This window comes from Pongo abelii, chromosome 5 (genome assembly GCF_028885655.2).
Source record: "Pongo abelii isolate AG06213 chromosome 5, NHGRI_mPonAbe1-v2.0_pri, whole genome shotgun sequence".
Taxonomy (NCBI): domain Eukaryota; kingdom Metazoa; phylum Chordata; class Mammalia; order Primates; family Hominidae; genus Pongo; species Pongo abelii.
Window position 1 is genome coordinate 34,746,703 of NC_071990.2, and position 21,984 is coordinate 34,768,686.

The 21,984-nt window shown below is 46.0% G+C and overlaps 1 protein-coding gene across 1 annotated transcript in view; it reads left to right on the plus strand.

Annotated features, from left to right (window-relative positions):
• The window catches only part of PACSIN1 (protein kinase C and casein kinase substrate in neurons 1), a 70,277-nt gene that overhangs the window by 26,582 nt on the left and 21,711 nt on the right, over positions 1-21,984 (plus strand). The gene's annotated exons all lie outside the window — the stretch shown is intronic.

Genomic DNA, 21,984 nt, shown 5'->3' on the forward strand with positions numbered 1-21,984 from the left:
GGCTCACTGCAACTTCCACCTCCCGGGTTCAAATGATTCTCCTTCCTCAGCTTCCTGGGTAGCTGGGATTACAGGCACCCGCCACCATGCCCAGCTAATTTTTGTATATTTGGTAGAGACGGGGTTTCACCATGTTGACCAGGCTGGTCTTGAACTTCTGACCTCAGGTGATCCACCTGCCTCGGCCTCCCAAAGTGCTGGGATTACAGATGTGAGCCACCGTGCCCGGCCCCCACATTTTCTTTAATCCACCACGTTGATTCCCTTTTTTTGCTATTGTGACTAGTGTAAAGATGAACATACAAGTGCATGTTCTTTTTGGTAGAATGATGTGTTTTTCTCTGGGTATATACCCCAGTAATGGGATTGCGGGTCAAATGGTAATTCTGTTTTCAGTTCTCTGAGAAATTTCTAAACTGCTCTCCATAGTGGCTGAACTCATTTACATTCCCACCAACAGTGTATATGTGTTCCCTTTTGTCTGCAGCCTTGCCTGCATCTGTTCTTTTTATAATAGCCATTCTGACTGGTGTGAGATGTGGTATCTCACTGTGGAATACTATGCAACCATAAAAAAGAATAAAATCATGTCCTTTGCAGCAACATGGATGGAGCTGGAGACCATAATTTTTTTTTTTTTTTTTTGAGACAGAGTCTCACTCTGTTGCCCAGGCTGGAGTGCAGTGGCGCAATTTCTGCTCATTGCAACCTCCACCTCCTGGGTTCAGCAATTCTCCTGCCTCAGCCTCCCTAGTAGCTGTAGCTACAGGCACGCATCACCATGCCCAGCTAATTTTTATTTATTTTTATATTTTTGAGACAGAGTTTCGCTCTTGTTGCCCAGGCTGGAGTGCAATGGCACTATCTCAGCTCACCACAACCTCTGCCTCCTGGGTTCAAGCGATTCTCCTGCCTCAGCCTCCGCAGTAGCTGGGATTACAGGCACATGCTACCATGCCCAGCTAATTTTGTATTTTTGTAGACATGGGGTTTTGCCATGTTGGTCAGGCTGGTCTCGAACCCCTGACCTCAAGTGATCCACCCACCTCAGCCTCCCAAAGTGCTGGGATTACAGGCATGAGCCACTACGCCTGGCCTGGAGGCCACAATTCTAGTGAATTAATGCATGAACGGAAAACCAAATAGTGCGTGCTCACTTATAAGTGGGAGCTAAACATTGAGCACCCAAGGATATAAACATGGGAATAGCAGACAACATGGACTTCTAGAGGAGGGAAGGAGGGAGCTGTGGGTCATGAAACTACCTATTGGATAGTATGCTCACTACCTGGGTGCAATATATACCCATGTAACAAACCTGCACATGTACTCCTGTATCTAAAATAAAAGTTAGAAATAAATAAAAACCACACACATGAGAAAAGAGCATAGGGAAGTGGAATAGGGCAGAGAGTGGGAGAGGGTGAGCTAAGATGCCCTTTTAACACAGGCCTCAGTTGATCCCATATGGAGCGCTGGGGCTGGGAGGACACTTCAGAGTTGTCCCAAATCAAGCAAGGGATCCAGGCCGGGGTCAAGCACTTGTTGGATATGAGTTGCCCCTGGGAGGCAGCCAGCAAGAGCAGGGCAATTCTTGGAAAAGAACTCTCAGAATTGTCAGCAGTGAATACCCCCTGCAGCTGGGGGATGGAGTGTCTTCACCCTGATGCTGGGCTTTGGGGTGGCACAGGGCATAATATTGTACACAATTTATCTGCTTAGTCTTTCAGCTATTGGTGGACACGTGGGTTGTTTGGGGGCTACTATGAATATGGTTGCTGCAAGCATTCATCTGCCTGTCTTTTGGTGGCCTGGGCACTCATTTCTGCTGCATGTAAACCCAAGGGTGGAAGTGCTGGTCTAAGGGATATGTGTGCTGAACTTCAGAGATTGCTGCATAGTTTTCAACATGGCTGATCCCATTTTACAATCCCACCAGCAGTGTTTGAGAGTTGTGATTACTCTGCATCCTCGTCAACACTTGATATTATCTGTCTTTTCATTTTAGCCACCCTGATGGTCCAGACATCACTGATTCTGTTGTGAAGCCTAGTGGGGAACCAGTGCTCCCCAATGGGTAGGAGGACGTGAGATGTGGGGAGCCCTTGGACCACCCCCACTTGACTACCTGATTCTAATCCCAAGGGTGTTCAAAACCAAATCCTGGCAGACACATTAAAGTATTATCAGATCGTAACATCCTCAAGTGCCCAGGCTTATCCAGCTCCTTTCAGCATGGGATTCCAGCTGTCAGATGTGGGAAGGGAGCAGGGGTAAGCTTTGCTGCCTGGGAGGCCAGGCTTCTGTGGACACTAGGAAGCAGCTGCTTTGACTTGCCCTGTCCAGCGTTTCATGGCCTCCAATGCACTTTCTCATCTTAGCTCCTTTGGTTCTCATAATAGCTCTAAAGGCAGCAAGAGAACAGAATATCAGCTCTATTTGACAGAAGACAAAACTGAGGCCAGTTACTTAGGCAAAGTCATACAGAAATCAGTAAAAGTGAGCCTGAAACCAGGCTGTAGATTCCAAGTCTGGGACACAAAATTTACCTACTTGTTAGTTTTATTGGCCTATCTTACCCTCCCCTTCCTTTAGAAAGCAACTCAGGCTGGCTCCTTGGTAGAGTTAACCTTTTCTGCCCATTTCCCCAGTGCCCACCCCCATTCTTTGTTTCATGGTATGCCCCTACCTCTTGCTCATCAATGTTCTCTTAGAAGCAGGTCATTCCCAGAGCTCTCTGTGCTTAAATGTTAGACCAGAGCTTCTCCAACTTTAATGCACACAGGTGTCTCCTGGGGGCCTTTTAAAAAGATTCTGATTCAGTAGGTCTGGTGGTCCTAAGAGCCTGCATTTCTTTTCTTTGTTCTTTTTTGAGACAGAGTCTTGCTGTGTTGCCCAGGCCTGAGTGCAGTGACGCATTCATAGCTCACTGCAGCCTCAACCTCTTGGGCTCCAGCAATCCTCCTACCTCAGCCTTCCAAGTAGCTGGAACCACAGGTGTGCACCACCATGCCTGGCTAATTTTTAAATTTTTTGTAGAGATGGTGTCTGGCTGTGTTGCCTGGGCTCCTCTTGAACTTCTGGGCTCAAGCAGTCCTCCCACCTTGGTCACCCAAAGTGCTAGGCTATGAGCCACCAAGCCCAGCCACAGCCTGCATTTCTAACAAACTCCCAGGTCATGCCAGTGCTGCTGGTCCTTGGACCATACTTTGAGTATCGAGGCATTAGATCACTCCCCCAGCTATCGGCTGTATAGGCAGGTTTTTATGCTGTACTCATCCCCTCCCTCAGAGCTCAGGCAAACACCGGTTGGTTGCTGTCTGAACTCTGGCACTAGTGCTAGTTACTGTAAGTCCAAACCTCTCTCTGGTTTTCCCATTATGGTATTTGCCATTCAAGTCATTTGGCTCAGTTCAAGGCGCCTCACTCTTAACACCTCTCTCAGAAGCACCTCTGTTCCTTCCCTCTTCCGGCTCGCTTCTCTTTCCTCATCCATCAACACTCCTAATTCCTATCTTCTCCTCCTCCAAAATGGGCAGGATCTCAGCTAGGCATTAGGCAAAAAGCTAGCTGAGTGAGCTTATTTATACTAAAGTGTGAATGACTCACATCTCTTCCCTTAGCTCTCCCAGTGGTTATTTAGATGTGCAAAAGAAGGAGCTTTTGGTTGTTGGAAATGGTGACAGTGAAGGAAAGAACAAGAAATATTCAGGAATTCTTTCCTTTTCCACCTAACATTTCCCATATATGGGCTAATGATTGGAATCACGTGAAGGAACTTTACAAGTCGAAACTAAAATAGGGACACTTGGATTTTACCCTAGATCAGCAGAATCAGAATCTCCAACGTGGGGATCAGGAATATGCTTTTTTTTTTTTCCAGACGGAGTCTCACTCTGTCACCCAGGCTAAAGTGCAATGGCACTATCTTGGCTCACTGCAGCCTCCACCTCCCAGGTTCAAGTAATTCCCCTGCCTCAGCCTCCTGTGTAGCTGAAATTACAGGCGCACACCACCACGACCGGCTAATTTTTGTATTTTTAGTAGAGACAGGGTTTCACCCTGTTGGCCAGGCTGGTCTTGAACTCCTGATCTCAGGTGATCCGCCCACCTCGGCCTCCTAAAGTGCTGGGATTACAGGGGTGAGCCACCGTGCCCGGCCAGGAATGTGCATTTTTTAAAGGATATTTTGTTGCACATACAGGTTTAGAAACTACTTCCCTAAATCATACCAGTTGTGTTTCCATCTCCCCCGTTTCTAAAGGAGAGATTACTCAAAGGGTCCCTCTGTCTCACCCAGGCCCAGGAGAATGTAGAGTGGGAAGAAATGGGGCGTAGGTGAGGTGTTAAGGTCTAACTCCTATCAGAACTCAACTGTTTACAGGCCCCTTATCCTTGGTGAGGATGAGCCTCAGTTTCCCCATCCCTACAACAGGGATGAAGCCAGCTGCCTGCTGCTCCCCTGTGTGGTTGTAGCTGGAGAGCAGAGAGGCAGCAAGTTGTGCAGATGCAGGTGATTGTGCCACAGGACTAAAGGCAGCCTATGATGGGGAGGGTGAGGGACCAAAACCTGGCTGGAGAGGCCCAGCACCTGGGCTGAGTGAAGCCTTGCTCACAATGGCTCATTGGGGATAATTGCTGCAGTAATTATGAAGATTACACAGGCAAATGGATTCTAGTTTACATTCTGCTCTCCTGCAAAGGTCATCTGTAATTGCCTGATTTCCTCCCCACAGCAGGGAGGAGGCTGCAGTGGGAGCCTGTCAGAGGGTCACTGGGCTGCAGGCCCAGGCTGAGGGGGGTGGGGGCTGGGGTCTTCTGGGGTGATCTCTGCCAGCCTGAGGCAGGAGGCAGATGGGTGAGCTCTTGGAGCAGACGCTGCTCGGCCTCCTCCTCCTGGATGGTACCCCAGCTCCTTAGTGCGCCTTCAGCTGCGCTGGCTGGAGATGGGAGAGGCAGAGCTTGCTGACTCCTGGGGAGACTGATGCTGAGGCTGAGGTCATGGCTTGTCCTGCCTGTCAGTCTGTTTAGAAGCCGCAGCTCCACACCCTCCTCCATCTGACATGCTCCCTTCTCTGGTCATCTTTCTGTACAAATGAAATGGTTAGACCAGACAAAATGGCTTTGAGTGGCCCCTTCCAACTCTGGATTCCTGGATTCCAGGACTCCAGCCTGTGGTCCCCAAGTTTTGTGGAAGATTTGCACATGGGCTTTGGAGCTGGATACAATAGAGTCTGAATCCTGGCTCATTCCTACTGTGTGACATTAGACAATTGACTTTACCTCTCTGAGCTCCAGTTTCAACTTAAAAAAAAAATAGAGATAATGATATGCATCTCTTTCTCTCTCTCTCTTTTTTTTTTTTTTTTCGCGACGGAGTCTCATCTTGCTCTGTCGCCCAGGTTGGAGTGCAATGGTGCAATCTCGGCTCACTGCATCCTCCACCTCCTGGGTTCAAGCAATTCTCATGGTTCAGCCTCCCAAGTAGCTAGGAATACAGGCGCCCGCCACCACGCCTGGCTAATTTTTTTTATTTTTAGTAGAGACAGGGTATCACCATGTTGGCCAGGCTGGTTTCGAACTCCTGAGCTCAGGTGATCCTCCCGCCTCAGCCTCCCAACGTGCTGGGATTACAGGCTGAGCCCCGTGCCCAGCCAATGGTATGCATCTCTTAGGGTTGTTGAGATTAAAGGAGATAATGATGGAATATACACCTGACATTATTGAGTGCTTGCTGTGTGTCAGGCACTGTTCCAGGTACTTTTCATGCCTTAGCCCAGGTATCCTCCCAGTCGCCTTGTGAGGTAGGTGCTGCTATCATCCCTGGTTAAAGATGAGGAGGCACCATGGAAAGCATGGGCAGATAGGCTTTCCGCAGAAGTCAGCTGCTGCAACAATTGGGAAGCTTCTCCAACGAGGCTCCTCACAGCCTCACCTCGAGCTCTTCCTCCTTCTTGGAATCCCCTCCAAGGGTGTGTGTGCCCCAGCCCTGCCCCCAGGCAGCCACACCTCTCTAATTCTGTGAACAGACAACCTGCCCCACACTGTCCATCACTCTGTTGCCATCCATTGTCTCTCTTGATCCCTCCCACGCTCTGCTGGGGCTGAACCCATGGTCAGTTCTTGTTCATCTTCTTGAATGCACCTGTCAAAGCAGTGGGCACGGCATGGTGCTAGGAGGCCCATTTATTTGAGAATTTCTAGGGCTAGAATCTCCCAAAGTCCTCACTGGGCCCAGTGTACACCCTATGCTATGTGTCCATGGGCCATGCCTCGTGCTAGAAACTGAATACAGAGACTAATACAATTGGGACTAAGATTTCAGTGTAGTAGACAATGGTTTCATTCCGGGCTGCCCATGGGAATCACCTGGGGAACCTTGAGTTCTGATGCCTGTGCCCCACCACAGAGATTCTGGGGTGCAGAAAAGTCCTTTGCCTGTTTTTTGTTTGTTTGTTTTGTTTGTTTGTTTTGAGACATAGTCTCCCTCTGTCACCAGGCTGGAGTGCTATGGCACGATCTCGGCTCATTGCAACCTCTGCCTCCCGGGTTCAAGCAATGTTTCTGCCTCAGCCTCCCAAGTAGCTGGGACTATAGATGTGTACTGCCAAGCCTGGCTAATTTTTGTATTTTTAGTAGAAACGGAGTTTCACCATATTGGCCAGGCTGGTCTCGATCTCCTGACCTCATGATCTGCCTGCCTCAGCCTCCCAAAGTGCTAGGATTATAGGCACGAGCCACCGCGCCGGCCCTTTTGCCTGTTTTTTAACTGGGTTGTTTGGTATTTTGTTATTGAGTTGTAGAAGTTCTGTATATATTCTGAATATTAATCCCTCATCAGATATATGATTTGCAAGTACTTTTTCCCATGCAGCAGCCTGATCTTGAGGAGTTTTAAAAGTGTCCCGGCTGGGCAGAGTGGCTCACACCTGTAATCCCAGCACTTCGGGAGGCCAAGGCGGGTGGATTGCTTGAGCCCAGGAGTTTAAGACCAGTCTGGGCAACATGGCAAAACCTTGTCTTGACTAAATACACAAAAAAATTAGTCAGGCATGGTGGCACACACCTATAGTCCCAGCTACTCTGCAGGCTGAGGTGGGAGGATCACCTGAGCCCGGGAAAGTCATGGCTGCAGTGAGCTGTGATTGCACCACTGCACTCCAGCCTAGGCCACAAAGCAAGACTTTGTCTCAAAAAAAAAAAAAAAAAAAAGTTTCCCAGGTAAGAAAACTGGATATCCACATTCAAAAGAATGAAATTGGATCCATACCTTGTACCACAGCAGTCTCCAACATTTTTGGCACCAGGGACTGGTTTCGTGGAAGACAGTTTTTTCACAGACTGAGGTTGGGGGGTGGTTTTCCACAGACCAGGTTTAGGGGAGGGTTGGGGGATGATTCAAGTACACTACAATTATAGGGTACTTTATTTCCATTATTATTACATTATAATATATAATGAAATAATTATACAACTGGCCATAATATAGAATCAGTGGGAGCCCTGAGCTTTTCCTACAACTAGACAGTCCCATCTGGGGGTGATGGGAGACAGTGACAGATCATCAGGCATTAGATTCTCATAAGGAGTATGCAACCTAGATCCCTCGCATTCACAGTTCACAGTAGGGTTTGTGCTCCCATCAGAATCTAATGCTGCCAGACAGGAAGCAGAGCTTAGGCGGTAATGTGAGTGAGAGGGAGTGGCTAAATACAAGGTTCCTTGCTCACCACTTACCTCCTGGTGTGCAGCCTGGTTTCTAACAGGCCACAGACTAGTAGCAATCTGTGGCCCAGGGGTGGGGGACTCCTGTTATACTATATACAAAAATTAACTCAAAAATGAATCAAAGACATAAATATAAGAACTAAATTTTTAAAATTCTTGGAAGAATATATAGGGACAGGCTGGACCCAGTGGCTCACGCCTGTAATCCCAGCACTTTGGGAGGCTGAGGCAGAAGGATAACTTGAGGTCAGGAGTTTGAGACCAGCCTGGCCAACATGGTGAAACCCCGTCCCTACTAAAAATACAAAAAAATTATGCAGGCATGGTGACGGGCGCCTGTAATCCCAGGTACTCAGGAGGATGAGGCAGGAGAATTGCTTGAACTCGGGAAGTGGAGGTTGCAGTGAGCTGAGACGGTGCCACTGCACTCCAGCCTGGGCGACACAGTGAAACTTCATCTCAATTAAAAAAAAAAAAAAAAGAAAAGAAAATATAGGGAAGAATCTTTATGACATTGGATTTGGCAATAGTTTCTTGGATATAACACCAAAAGCACAGGCAACAAAAGGAAAAAAATAAATTGAACTTCATTAAAATTTAAAACTTTTGTACATCAGAGAACACTACCAAAAGGGTGAAAAGCAGCCCACAAAATGGGAGAAAATATTTGCAAATCCTATATCTAATTAGGGGTTAATATCCAGACTATGTATAGAACTTCTACAACTCAATAGCAAAAAAGACAAACAACCCAGTTAAAAAACAGGTAAAGGACTTTTCTCCAAAGAAGATATACAGTTGGTCAATAAGCACAGGAAAAGATGTTCAACATCCCTGATCATTAGGGAAATGCAAATAAAAAACACAATGAGATACCACTTCACAACCATTATGATGGCCATTATAAAAACAGAAAGTAACAAGTGTTGGGAGTCTCTGAGCCTACTCTGGTTTGCGAGGCTGCCTGATTCGCAAATAAAAATAATAAAATAAAATTTAAAAAAGAGTGTTGCAGGGAAGTGTAGAAATTGAAACACTTGTATATTGCTGATGGGAATGTAAACTGGTACAGCCACTGTGGAATTGTCAATAAGCAGCAATATTTTGAAAGGAACCTTTTTTTCTGAGCAGTAGGTCTCAACAGTAGGCTTAAAACATTCAGTAAACTGTGGCATCAACCTGGATGTGCTGTCATCCAGGCTTCCAGGCTTTGTTGTTCCATTTACAGACACAGGCAGAATAGATTTAGCATAATTCTCAAGGGCCTTAGCATTTCAGGAACGGTAAATGAGCACTAGCTTCAACTTAAAATCACCAGCTGCTTTAGCCCCTAACAAGAGAGTCAGCCTGTCCTTTGAAGCACTGAAGCCAGGCATTGACTTCCCTCTAGCTATGAAAGTCCAAGATTGCATCTACTTCCATTTTTCATGGGCATGGAAAAATCTGTTGTTTAGTGTAGCCACCTTCCACAGTGATCTTAGCTAGATCTGGATAACTTGCTGCAGCTTCTACATCAGCACTTGCTGATTCACCATGCACTTTGCTGTTATGGAAATGGCTTCCAACCTCTGCTAGCTTCAACCTTTTCTTCTGCAGCTTCTTCACCTCTCTCAGACTTCATAGAACTGAAAAGCATTGCAGTCTTGGATTAGGTTTTGGCTTAAGGGAATGTTGTAGCTGTTTCATCTTCTATTTAGACTACTAAACCCTTCTCCCTGTCAGCAATAAGGCTGTTTTGTTTTCTTATCATTTGTGTGTTCACTGGAGGAGCACTTCTAATTTCCTTCAAGAACTTTTTCTTTGTGTTAACAACTTGGCTGCACTCCAGCCTGGGTGCCTCCACTTCTCAAAGTGCCAGGATTACAGGCATGAGCCACTGAGGCTGGCCTCCAATTTTTAAAAAAATTACTTAGCATCTATAGTTTGGTAGACAAAAATCTTTTTCAAGACAGGGGATTCCTTGGGTGAAGAAATACCTAAAGGGTCCCATGGTGGTGAAGAGGTTAGAAATTGCTAATCTGGTTCAACCCCCTCAGTTTGAGGGGAGCAGACCTACACCCAGAGAGGGGAGTCACCAGACCAGGCAGCCTACCTAGGAGCAGATGAGGTCAGAGCTAGAAGCCAGGACCCGGGCTTGAAGAAGCCAGTTCTGGGCAGGTTTCTTGGGTCCCAATGTGTGCATGTCTGCCCCAAGCTGTCAGCTCCCCCAGGATGGTGACAGTGTCTGTAGCATTTTTTTGGATCAGTGACCAGAACAGGTGGGGAGGTTTAAAAGTCTCTTTGGTGGTGGTGTGATAAGATAGGACCTGTTCTCAAGGTATAGTCAATAGAACACCAATATCAGCATGGGGAACTTTCAGAAAGGTAGGTTATTAAAAAATGCAAATTCAGGTGGGTGCAGTGGCTCATGCCTGTAATCCAGCACTTTGGGAGGCCGAGGAGGGCGGATCAAGAGGTCAGGAGATCAAGGCCATCCTGGCTAACACTGTGAAACCCCACCCCTACTAAAAATACAAAAAAATTAGCCAGGTGTGGTGGCACACACCTGTAATCCCAGCTATTCAGGAGGCTGAGGCAGAAGAGTTGCTTGAACCCAGGAGGCAGAGGTTGCAGTGAGCCGAGATCACACCATTGCACTCCAGCCCAGGAGACAGTGCAAGACTCTGTCTCAAAAAAAAAAAAAAAAAAAGCAAATTATTGGGGCCCACTACAAACTTGCTGGGATGGAGAAGTACATTGGTGTTTCTCACACCCACCCATGAACCCTATCACCCTGGTGCAGCATTTTCCACAGTGACACTAGGCTTGGCAATATGACTTGGTCTTGCCAGTAAGACACTGGCAAGCATGACACAGGTAGAGGCTTGACAGAGAAATGCTCACACACTGGAACTTGTCCTTTGGAATGCTCACTTTTGGAGCCCTGAGTTACCATCTAAGTGGGTCCAGCTATTGTGCTGGAGAGACCACAATGAAGGAGAAACAGAGAGGGAAACAGGGGAAGGGGCAGGGACAAGCATCCAGCCAACTGCCAGCTACTGCAGCCATCCCAGCTGAAGATAACTCATGTAAATGAAGAAGCCATCTTGGACATTTTAGCCCCAGCTGAGGGCATGTGGAAGAGAAGAGCCACCCAGCTGAGCCCAGTCAATCCACGGAGTCATCATAAATCATCGTTGTTTTAAGTCACTCAAATCTGGTGAGCTTTGCTATGCAGCAATAGACAACTGAAACCCCTGCTGAATCAGAATATCTGTGGCTGTGGCCTGAATCTCCATTTTGTACAGACCTCCAGTTGGTCCTGATGCTTACTAAAGTCTGAAGACCCCTGGAAGGGGCACTGCATATGGAATCCAAAAGCTTGATTCAGGCCAGGCACAGGGCAACATAGTGAGACACTATCGCTACAAAAAAACAAACCCAAAAATGAGCCCGGCGTGGTGGCACGCACCTGTAGTCCCAGCTACTCTGGAGGCTGTCCGTAGGAGGATTGCCTGAGGCCAGGAGTTCAAGGCTGCAGTGAGCTATGACTGTGCCACTGCACTCCAGCCTGAGCAACAGAGTGAGATCCTGTCAAAAAAAAAAAAAAGAAAGAAAGAAAAAGAAAAAAAAAGCCTGATTGAAATTCCCAGGAGCTGTGTGACTTTGGACAATTCCTTAGCTTCTTTCATACTCCAGTGCTTTGTGTGAGATGAGTAAAGACTCCAGAGAGCAATGGGGAGAAAAGTGCTTTGTGAATCGGGAACACCAGATGGAAGTGAAAGTGAGTATCGTCAGCACCGTTAGCCACACTGAAGCATGCATTGAACACTGCTGCATGCCCAGCCTGGTGCAGGCTGCTATGTTGGACTGTGGTTGCGAGTACCCTTGCCCTATTTAATTCCCCTCAGGTACCAGAGGTGAGAATGTGGGCTGGGGGTGCTCATAGAATTTGGGCTGGGAGTGCTCATGGAAGTCACTCCATCCACCTTACAGCAAACCCTGTGGCTCCATCTCCAGAGGGTGCCCTGAATCCACCCTTTGCCACTGTACTATCATTGCTCTCACGGACTGTTGCAACAGCCTCTTTTTTGTTGTTTTTAATTGAAGTGCAACTTATAATGTTATATTTTTAAAATTGAAGTATAACACATCTTAGCCATGCAATTCAATGAACTTTACACCCGTGAATACTGCCACTCAGATCAGAATAGAAAATATTTCCAGTGCCCCAGAGGCGTGCTCCTGCCTGTTGACATCTCCCAGAAGCAACTGCTGTTCTGACCTCAATCTCTATGAATTAGATTTGCCTGTCCCGGATTTATCTGTAGTGTTTTTGAGTGTATCTCTTTGTATAGATTTTTTTTAGTATTTGCTCTAGGTATTACCATACATATCTACATACCTATATCTATTTGTCTATATCCATGTCCATCTACCCATCCATCCATCCATTCACAGCCTGCTGGTGTCAGTGTTTTACCAGTTCAAGTGAAGTGCAGAAAACTTATTTCTCCTTAAGTTCCTTTACCCTCCCATTTATGGTCTAATTGTCATCAATATTTCCTCTGCATGTTTTGAGAAGCACATCAGACAATGTTATGTGTGTGTGTGTGTGTGTGTATATATATATATATATATATTTTTTTTTTTAAACGGAGTTTTGCTTTTGTCACCCAGGCTGGAGTGCAGTGGTGCAATCTAGGCTCACTGCAACCTCTGCCTCCGGGTTTAAGCAATTCTGCCTCAGACTCCCGAGTAGCTAGGATTACAGGTGCCCAACACCGCACCCAGATAATTTTTGTATTTTTAGTAGAGACAGGGTTTTGCCCTGTTGGCTTGGCTGATCTCGAACTCCTGACCTCAAGAGATCCACCTGCCTCGGCCTCCCCAAGTGTTGGGATTACAGGCGTGAGCCACCACTCCCGGCCGTAATGTTATAATTTTTGCTTCAACCCTCAAACATAATTTGGAAAGCTCAAGAGAAGGAAAGTTGATCATATTTACCCATATTTTTACTCTTTCCATTTTTCTTTCCTCCTCCCCAATGTTCCAGGAGGATTCCTTCTTTTATCTTTCCTTTCAGTTTCAAGAACTTCCTTTAACTATTCTTTTAGGGTAGGTCTGCTAACAAAAAATTCTCTTAGTTTTCCTTTATCTGAGAATACCTTGATTTTCCTTCATTCCTGAAGGATATTTTGTCTGGATACATGGTTCTGGGCTGGCAGTTCTTTTCTGTCAGCACTTGAAAACTGTTTTGCCACTTCTTTCTGTCTTCTATGGTTTCTGATTTTAAAAATCTGCTGTAATTTGTTTTTCCCTTTTATTATTTTTTTTTTTAGTTTTAGTTTTTATTAGGAATGAGGTCTCTGTTGGAGTGTCATGGCACAATCATAGCTCACTGCAGCCTTGAACTCTTGGGCTCAAGTAATCCTTGGGCCCAGGAGGCCTCAGCCTCCCAAATAATCAGGACTACAGGGGCACGCCACCACACCCAGCTGGTTAAAAAAATTTTTTTTTGTAGAGATAGGGTCCTGCTATGTTGCTCGGCCTGTTTTTCCCTTTTAAATAAAGTGTCATTTCTCTCTCTCTTCTTTCAAGATTTTTTTCATTGTCTTTAGTTTTCAAGAGTTTGACCATGATGTGCCTTGGAGAGGATTTCTTGGGGTTTTACTTGTTTGGAGTTCACTTAACTTCTTAAATCCATTGTTTGCCTTTTGCCAAGTTCAGGATTGTTTTCAGCTACTATTTCTTTGAATATTTTTTCAGCCCCGACTCTTTCTCCCCTTCCTCTTGGACTCTAAAAACATGAATGTTAGAGCTTCTGTTTTAGTTCCACAGGTTCCTGAGGTTCTGTCCTTTTCTTTTTTTTTTCCAGGCCATTTTCTCTCTGTTGTTCAGATTGGGTAATTTCTATTGTTCTATCTTCAAGTTCAATGACTTTTTTTATGTCTTACCTCCATACTATTTTTTTTTTTTTTTGAGATGGAGTCTCACTCTCTCACCCACCAGGCTGGAGTACAGCGGCACAATCTCGGCTCACTGCAACCTCTGCCTGCCTGGTTCAAGCGATTTTCATATCTCAGCCTCCCCGGTAGCTGGGATTACAGGTGTGCACCAACATGCCTGGCTAATTTTGCAATTTTAGTAGAGATGGGGTTTCACCATGTTGCTCAAGCTGGTTTCGAGCTCCTGGCCTCAAGTGATCTGCCTGTCTTGGACTTCCAAAGTGCTGGGATTACAGGTGTGAGGCACCACACCCAGCCTCCATTCTATTTAGAAAGCTCACTGGATGTTGAGCCCATCCAGTGAGCTTTCTAAAATTCTATCAATTTTGTTCTTCTTTGTAGTTTCTATTTATTTGCTTAGGCTTTCTATTTTTCATTTGTTTCAAACATGTTCATAATTACTTGCTGAAGCATTTTTACGATGGCAGCTTTAAAATCCTTGTCAGATAATTCCAGTATTTGTGTCTTGGTGGTGTTGGCATCTGTTGGTTGCCTTTTCTCATTAAAGTTGAGATTTTCCTGGTACTTGGTGTGACAAAATTTTTTCCTTTTTTATTTTTTTGAGACAGAATCTTGCTCTGTTGCCTAGGCTGGAGTGCAATGGCACAATCACCGTTCATTGCTGCCTCGACCTACTGGGCTCAAGCAATCCTCCCACCTAAGCCTTTAAGTATCTGGGACTGCAGGCATGCACCACCATGCTAGGCTAATTTTTTCATTTTGTAGAGACAGGGTCTCACTATGTTGCCCAGGCTGGTCTCAAACTCCTGGCCTCAAGTGATCCTCCTGCCTTGGTCTCCTAAAGTGCTAGAATTGCAGGCCTGAGCCATTGCTCATGGCCACAAATTAGTTTTGTATTATATCCAGGACACTTGGGGTATTATGTTACGAGATGCTGGCTCTTCTTGAAATCTGTTTCAGCAGGCCTCCTTTAACCCCGGGCCTTATTAATGCCAGGTGGGGGTAGAAATCCAGGTCCCCTACTTGACCTTGGTTGACACCCTGGTGGGGGTCAGGGGTGCCTCCTTACTTCTGGGCAGTGGTGGGAGTTCTGGCACCAGTGATCCCTCCCTGCGTGGGAAGGGAGGGTGCCTTGTTACTGCTCCTATGTGGTCTCCACTGACCTGATTACTCTTGAGTGGGGGTGAAGGTCAACCCAGCATGGAGAGGGAGGGGCACCTTGTTATTGCTGGACGCAGTGGAAGTCCTGGCTCTCCCTCATTCTTCACTGTTGTCACCCTGGTGGTGGGGGATGGGGCTCCTAGTTACGGCCAGGCAAGGCTCCCCACCCAGCCTTTCCTCACAGGGGAGCATGGGCCTGGGGCTGTAGTTTCTTCCATGGTGTTTGGCTAGAGTAGGGAGGTCATTGTTTTAAAGGTTTTTGTCTTTCTAGGCTGGGTCTCTGCTGATCCTTTGGCTAAAGAGAGCAGGTTTTTTCTCCTTTTTGTTTTTGTTTTATTCTTTTTATTATGTTTTAGACCTATCAGCAGGAAACAAAGAGCAGGTTTTTCTTAGGGCTATTTTTGTCTATGTTTATTGGTATTTCTGGGTTGCTGACTTCTTCCAGCTCCAAATCTGGCATATATTGGGCAAAAAGAAAACCCAGGGAACTGCTCTGTCACTGTTTGGTCTTGAGGTCTCTAGTCAGTCTGTCTTCTTCTCTCTACCTTTAAGAGTCTTCTTCTGTTTGTTTTATATATAGGGGTGGTTTTAGCAGGAGGAATGGGGAGAAGTGTGTATACTCCATCTTGTTCAGAATCTGAAGTCCAGATTCATCTATTCTTCAACTTCACATAAATAGAATATACTGTGTGTGCTCTTTTAAGTTTGTCTTCTCTTGCTCGGCATGATGTCTTTTCAAAAAAAACTTTTATTGTAAAAAAAAAAAAAAACCCCACATAACATGAGATCTACCCTTCTAACAGAATCTTAAATGTACAGTATTAACTATAGTCCCAATGTTGTGCCGCAGATCTCTGGAACTTTTTCATCTTGCAAAGATGAAGCTTTATACCCATCAAATAGCAACTTCCCATTTCTTCCTCCCCTCGGCCCCCGGCAACCATCATTCTCCTTCCTGTTTCTGTGGATTTGACTACTTTAGATACCTCATATAAGTGGAATAATGCAGTATTTGTCCTTCTATGACTGACTTATTTAAGTTATCATAATATCCTCAAGGTTCACCCATATTGTGGCATGGGATAGGATTTCCTTTTTTAAGGCTAAATATTATTCCACTGTGTGTATATACCACATTTTCTTTATCCATTCATCCATTGATGGATATTTAGATTGTTTCCACATCTTGGTTATTGTGAATAATGCTGCGATGAACACAGGGGTACAAATTTGTCTTTGAGACCCTGATTTCAATTCCTTTGGATAAATACCAGAAGTGGTATTGATGGATCATGTGGTAGTTCTTTTTTTGTGTGTTTGTTTGTTTGAGATGGAGTTTCGCTCTTGTTGCCCAAGCTGGAGTCCAATGGCGCAATCTCAGCTCACTGCAACCTCCACTTCCTGGGTTCAAGCAATTTTCCTCCCTCAGCCTCCCAATTAGCTGGGATTACAGATATGTGCCACCACACCTGGCCAATTTTTTGTATTTTTAGTAGAGATGGGTTTTCACCATGTTGGCCAGGCTGGTCTCGAACTCCTGACCTCAGGTGACCCACCCGCCTGGGCCTTCCAAAGTGCTGGGATTACAGGTGTGAGCCACCGTGCCCGGCAGTAGTTATTTTTTAAATTTTCTTTTTTTTTTTTTTTTTGAGACAGAGTCTCGCTCTGTCACCCAAGCTGGAGTGCAGTGGCACGATCTTGGCTCACTGCAAGCTCCATCTCCTGGGTTCACGCCATTCTCCTGCCTCAGCCTCCCGAGTAGCTGGGACTACAGGCACCCACCACTACGCCCGGCTAATTTTTTGTATTTTTCTTAGAGACGGGGTTTCACCATGTTAGCGAGGATGGTCTCGATCTCCTGACCTCATGATCTGCCCGCCTCGGCCTCTCAAAGTACTGGGATTACAGGCATAAGCCACCATGCCCGGCCAATTTTCTTTTTTTTTTTAATTTTTATTTTTAGTAGAGATGAGGTCTCGCTATGTTATCCAGGACGATCTTGAACTCCTGAGCTCAAGCAATCCTCTTGCCTCTGCCATCCAAAGTGCTGGGATTAGAGGCGTGAGTCACCGTGCCCAGCCTATTTTTAATTTTTTGAAAAACCTTTTTACTGTTTTTTACAGCAGCTGCACCATTACACATTCCCACCAACAGGGCACAAGTGTTCAAATTTATCCACATCCTTGCCAACACTTATTTTATTATTATTACTTTTTAAATAATGGCCATCCTGACAGGTATGAGGTGATATCTCATTGTGGTTTTGATTTGCCTTTCCACAATGATTAGTGATGTTGAGCATTTTTTAATATACCAGTTGTTCATTTGTATGCCTTCTTTGGAGAAATGTCTGTTCGAGCCCTTTGCTTATTTTTTAATTTTTTTAAGCTATCCAGTTATAGGAGTTTCTTATGTATTTTGGATCCTAGCTTGTTAGATATATGGTTTGCAATTTTTTTCCCCCATTCAGCAGTTTACGTTTTCACTCTGCTGTTTCCTTTGCAGTGCTTAGGCTTTTTAGTTTGATATGTAGTCCCATTTGTCTATTTTTGTTTTTGTTGCCTGTGCTTTTGGTGTCAGATCTAAGAAATCATTGCCAAGGCCAATGTCCTGAAGTTTTTCCCTATGTTTTCTTCTAGGAATTTTATGGTTTCTGGTTTTATGTTTAAGTTTTTAATCCACTTTGAGCTGATTTTTGTCTATGGTGTAAGATAATGATTCAAATTCATTCTTTTGCATGTAGAAAGCAGTTTTCCCATCACCATTTGTTGAAGAACTATCCTTCCTATCATTTCCCCACTGTGTATTCTTGGCACCTTCACTGAAGATCTGTTGATCATATTATGTGTGGGTTTATTTCTGGGCTCTTCATTCTGTTCCATTGGTCTGTATGTCTTTATTTATTTATTTATTGCTGGTGACCATAATATGCATATATGTCTGTCTTTATGATAGTACCATGCTGTTTTAATTACCGTAACTTAGTACTATGTTTTGAAATCAGGAAGTATGGGGCCTCCAGCTTTGTTCTTCTCAATATTTTTTTGGCTATTTTGGGGACCTTTGTGGTTCCTATGATTTTAAGATTTTTTTTCTATTACTATAAAAATGCCATTGAGATTTTAAGAGGGATTACATTGAGTCTGTAGATTGCTTTGAGTAGTATGGGTATTTTAAGAATATTAAGTCTTCCAATCCATGAACATGACATGTTTTTGTTTGTTTGTGTCTTCTTTAATTTCTTTCATCAATTTTTATAGTTTTCAGTTTACAAGTATTTCAACTCCTAGGTTAACTTTATTCCTAAGTATTTTATTCTTTTTTGATGTTATTATAAATAGAATTGGTTTCTTAAATTTTTTTCAGAAATTCAGAAATTTTAGAAAACTTTCAGAATTTGTCAGAAGTTCTTTGTTATTAGTGTACAGAATCAGCATGATGTCTTGAGATTTATCCACGTGATTATGTGTAGTGGGATTTTTTTCATTGCTGTGTAGTATTCCACCATGTGAACAAACCACACAGTAGAATTTATACAATGAAATCCTACACAGCAAACTACCTCAACTACATGCAGTAAACTGCACAATTTGTTTTTCAACTCCTCTGTGGGTGGGCATTTGGGTTGCTTCCAATTTGGAGATATTAAGAATGAAGCTTCTATGAACATTCTTGGACATGCGTTTTCATGGCTATTAGCACCAAATATTGCAAAAGCTTCTTAACTGGTCTCCTTGCCTCAGCCCTGGTCTCCTTCTAATCACTTCTCCATGTAAAAGCCACTGTGATCTTCTGAAAACAAAATTTGGATCCCTTTCTCCCCTTGCTAAAAAATACCAATGGCTTCCCTTCATACTTAGAATAGAATTCAGAGTCCTCACCATGGCCTACAAGGGCCTCTGGGAGCCAGCCCCTGCCTGCCTCTTCTTTATCACTACCTCATTTGCCACCTCTCTCTGTCTGGCTTGCTCTACGTACCATCCATTCATCCGCCCTCCCATCCACCCATCCAACCATTCAGCTGTGGGCTGCTTTCAATGTGCTCAGCTTACTCCTACCTCTAGGACATTTGCCCTTGCTGTTCCCTCTGCCAGAACACTCTTCCTTCAAATCATCACATACCTCCCTTTCTCCCTTTTTTTAGATCTCTGTTCAAATGTCATCTCTTCAAAGGAGGATTCTAAAATGTTCCTGCCTCATACTCTCTGTCTCTTTAACCCACATTATTATTATTATTATTTTGAGACAGAGTCTTGCTCTCACCTAGGTTGGAGTGCAGTGATGCGATCGCGGCTCACTGCAACCTCCGCCTCCTGGGTTCAGGCAATTCTCCTGCCTCAGCCTCCCGAGTAGCTGGGACTACAGGTGCATGCTGCCATGCCCGGCTAATTTTTGGTATTTTAGTAGAGACAGGGTTTCACCGTGTTGCCCAGGCTGGTCGCGAACTCCTGAACTCAGGCAATCTGCCCGCCTCGGCCTCCCAAAGTGCTGGGATTACAGGCGTGAGTCACTACACTGAGACCACATTATTTTTCTTGGTAGCACTGCTCATCATTTGAACATATTTATTTATGATGTATCTCCCTTTGGCATGAAATCTCCCTGAGGTTATGGACGTCGTCTGTTTATCTGCCGTGTTCCACCCTAGAGCAGTGCTGCACATAGTTGCAGTCAGGAAATGCTTGTTAAATGCACAAAGAAACTAGCATGGGATTTAGTCAGACACCTCAGTATCGACACCAGCTTCATCTTGCAACTGTGTATTACAGTATGGGGCGAGCCCCTTAACCTAGGAGTCTCACACTCTGATCACCTGGGATCTTGTGAAAATGCAGATTCTGATGTGGGAAGTCTGGGGTAGGACCTGAAATGCCACATTTCTGACCAGCTTCCAGGTGGTGTCCAGGCTGCTGGGCCTTGGATAGCGAGGCCTTAACTGCCTGGAGCCTCAGTTTCCACACCTGTATAATGGCTCTTTGTGAAAAAACAGTGGATACGGTATAAAGCACCATGCACGGTGCCTAGATGTAGCAGGGACTCAGTGATTGTAATATTTGTTGCTCCTCCTCCGGATGCCTGCCAGGGCCACTGGACGTTTTCTGCCCCCGATCTTCCCTCTCCCAAGTACCCACCCCACACGCGTAGCCACCTACACAGAATCCCACTAAAGCCTTTCCATTTTCTTTCTCTAGAGCTGGCCAGCCCTGCCTGTTGTGGGCTGGGGTTGGGGAGGATTCTGGCGTTTTGACAGTCATGGGAATATTATGCAGATGAGATGCAAAGCAGCAGCTAATGAGCACTGATTGCATTTTCCCTGGCTCTGGGGAACACGTGGGATAACTGTTCTGAGCTGGGGAGAGGGGGCAATGAATGCTTTTGGGGAGCTGGATAAGGAGGCAAGGAGGGGGCTGACAGAAGGAATAGGCATCTCCCAGGGGCATGAGGGCCGCTGCCCTGTGGTGTGGGCCAGACACCCTCCTCTGATCTCACCTGTGGGACAGGAACATGGCTAAGGTCCAGGAACAGGAGCTGAGGTTGGGCATGGAGTGTGTGTGTGTATGCGTATGTGCATGTGTGTGTGTATGTGTGTGCGCGCGTGTGTGTGTGTGTACATGATGTAGGGGGTGTCCCTGTGCTAGTGTGGGACCTGCAAGTGGGAGAGTAGAGGGCCTTCATTCCCAGCAGCAGTTGGGGCCAGATTAGGCTGACAGTGGGGGTGGGGTGGGGGTGGATGCTCTCTGTGCTGGGGAAGGAAGGGGAGACAGAAGGGGTCGGCTTCTTCCACAGGGCCTGTCTGGAATCCGTGAGTGTGGGAGGACAGGACGTGGGGTCTGCCTGGCAGCAGATGGGGCTGGATCAGGCTGACGGAGGGGTGGGTGGGAGGGCAGCTGTCTTTGGTATCCTTGGATGGAGCCTGGCTCTTTAGGAGAAAGATGATCCAGGGCTGGGGGCCGGCAGGTGGGCAGGGGGCTCTGCTTACAGCACCTGGGAATTCAATCCCTCCCTGTCCCCCAGCTGAGGCCTCCTCACTCGCTAGGAAGCCTCTGCTCTTGGGCACCGGGAGTCCCCACCCTCCTGGCCTAGTCCTTGACCTGAACTCCCTGCCAAGGACCTCCAGGCCTGGGGATGGCTGACATCAGGCTTCTGGCCCAAGGAAGGCAAGGCTGGAAGTCACTTCTGAGGTTGATTGTGGGGTCCTCATGCCCACCACTTGACTGGGACTTCGAGTACTTACGATCTCATCCTGCCTTTGATCTAAGGATAGAAGCGAACTTGGCTATGAAACTTTTAGAAACTGGGTGGCTGGTGCCGTGTTTCCCAATCAGATCTTTCTTAATGGAACCAACGTGAGGCACTGGAAAAGGCTTGGCAGGCCGAGGGCTCGAATCTCAGCCTATCCACTGGCTGCCTTTGTCATTGTGGACAAACTGCTCCATCTCTCAGAGCCTATTTCCTAATCAGTCCAGTAGCCTCACCATGCAAGGCCCTGTGACAGCCAAAGACTGCAGGAGAGCCCCTGAGACAGGCCCGGGCTTTCCGAGAACCCACTAGCTCATCATCTCCTCAAGGGCAGGGACTCTGTTTTGCCCACAGCTGTATCTCAGTGCCTAGAACCATCTCTGACACATGGTAGGTGCCTAGTCAGTGTCTGTTGAATGGATGAAATGCCCCATTTCTGTATCCCAAGATGATTTTTCTTTTATCTCCTGACATCTCTAATACTGGGATGCTTCATGCAGTTATGTCTGAGTTTCACTGGCAGCAGCCTTGTGATTGAGAGGGGTCTTGGAAGTGATGAATATGGAAGAGCTATTATTATTATTACAAGAGGGCCTTTTGCTTAATTTGTGGTGGCTTCTGGTTCCTTTCTGTTGTATCTGCCCTCTCTGGGGAGTGTGGGGTCCCTGAGAATTACCCTGGGGCACAGGGGCTACAGTGACCCTTGCCCAAGGCCTTGCAGTGGTGCTGGGCTGGGAACAGCACATCCTGTGGGGCATGCTGTGTGTCCTGGGCCCCAGTCCCCACTCTGGTCTCCTGCCACCCACCACCCACACTGTCCCTCCTGGGGGTGGCAGAAGTCTAGAAGCCTGTGTGAAGCTTGGCATTCTCCTCTCTGGGAGAGTCATTTTACTGTGCCCTGTCATAA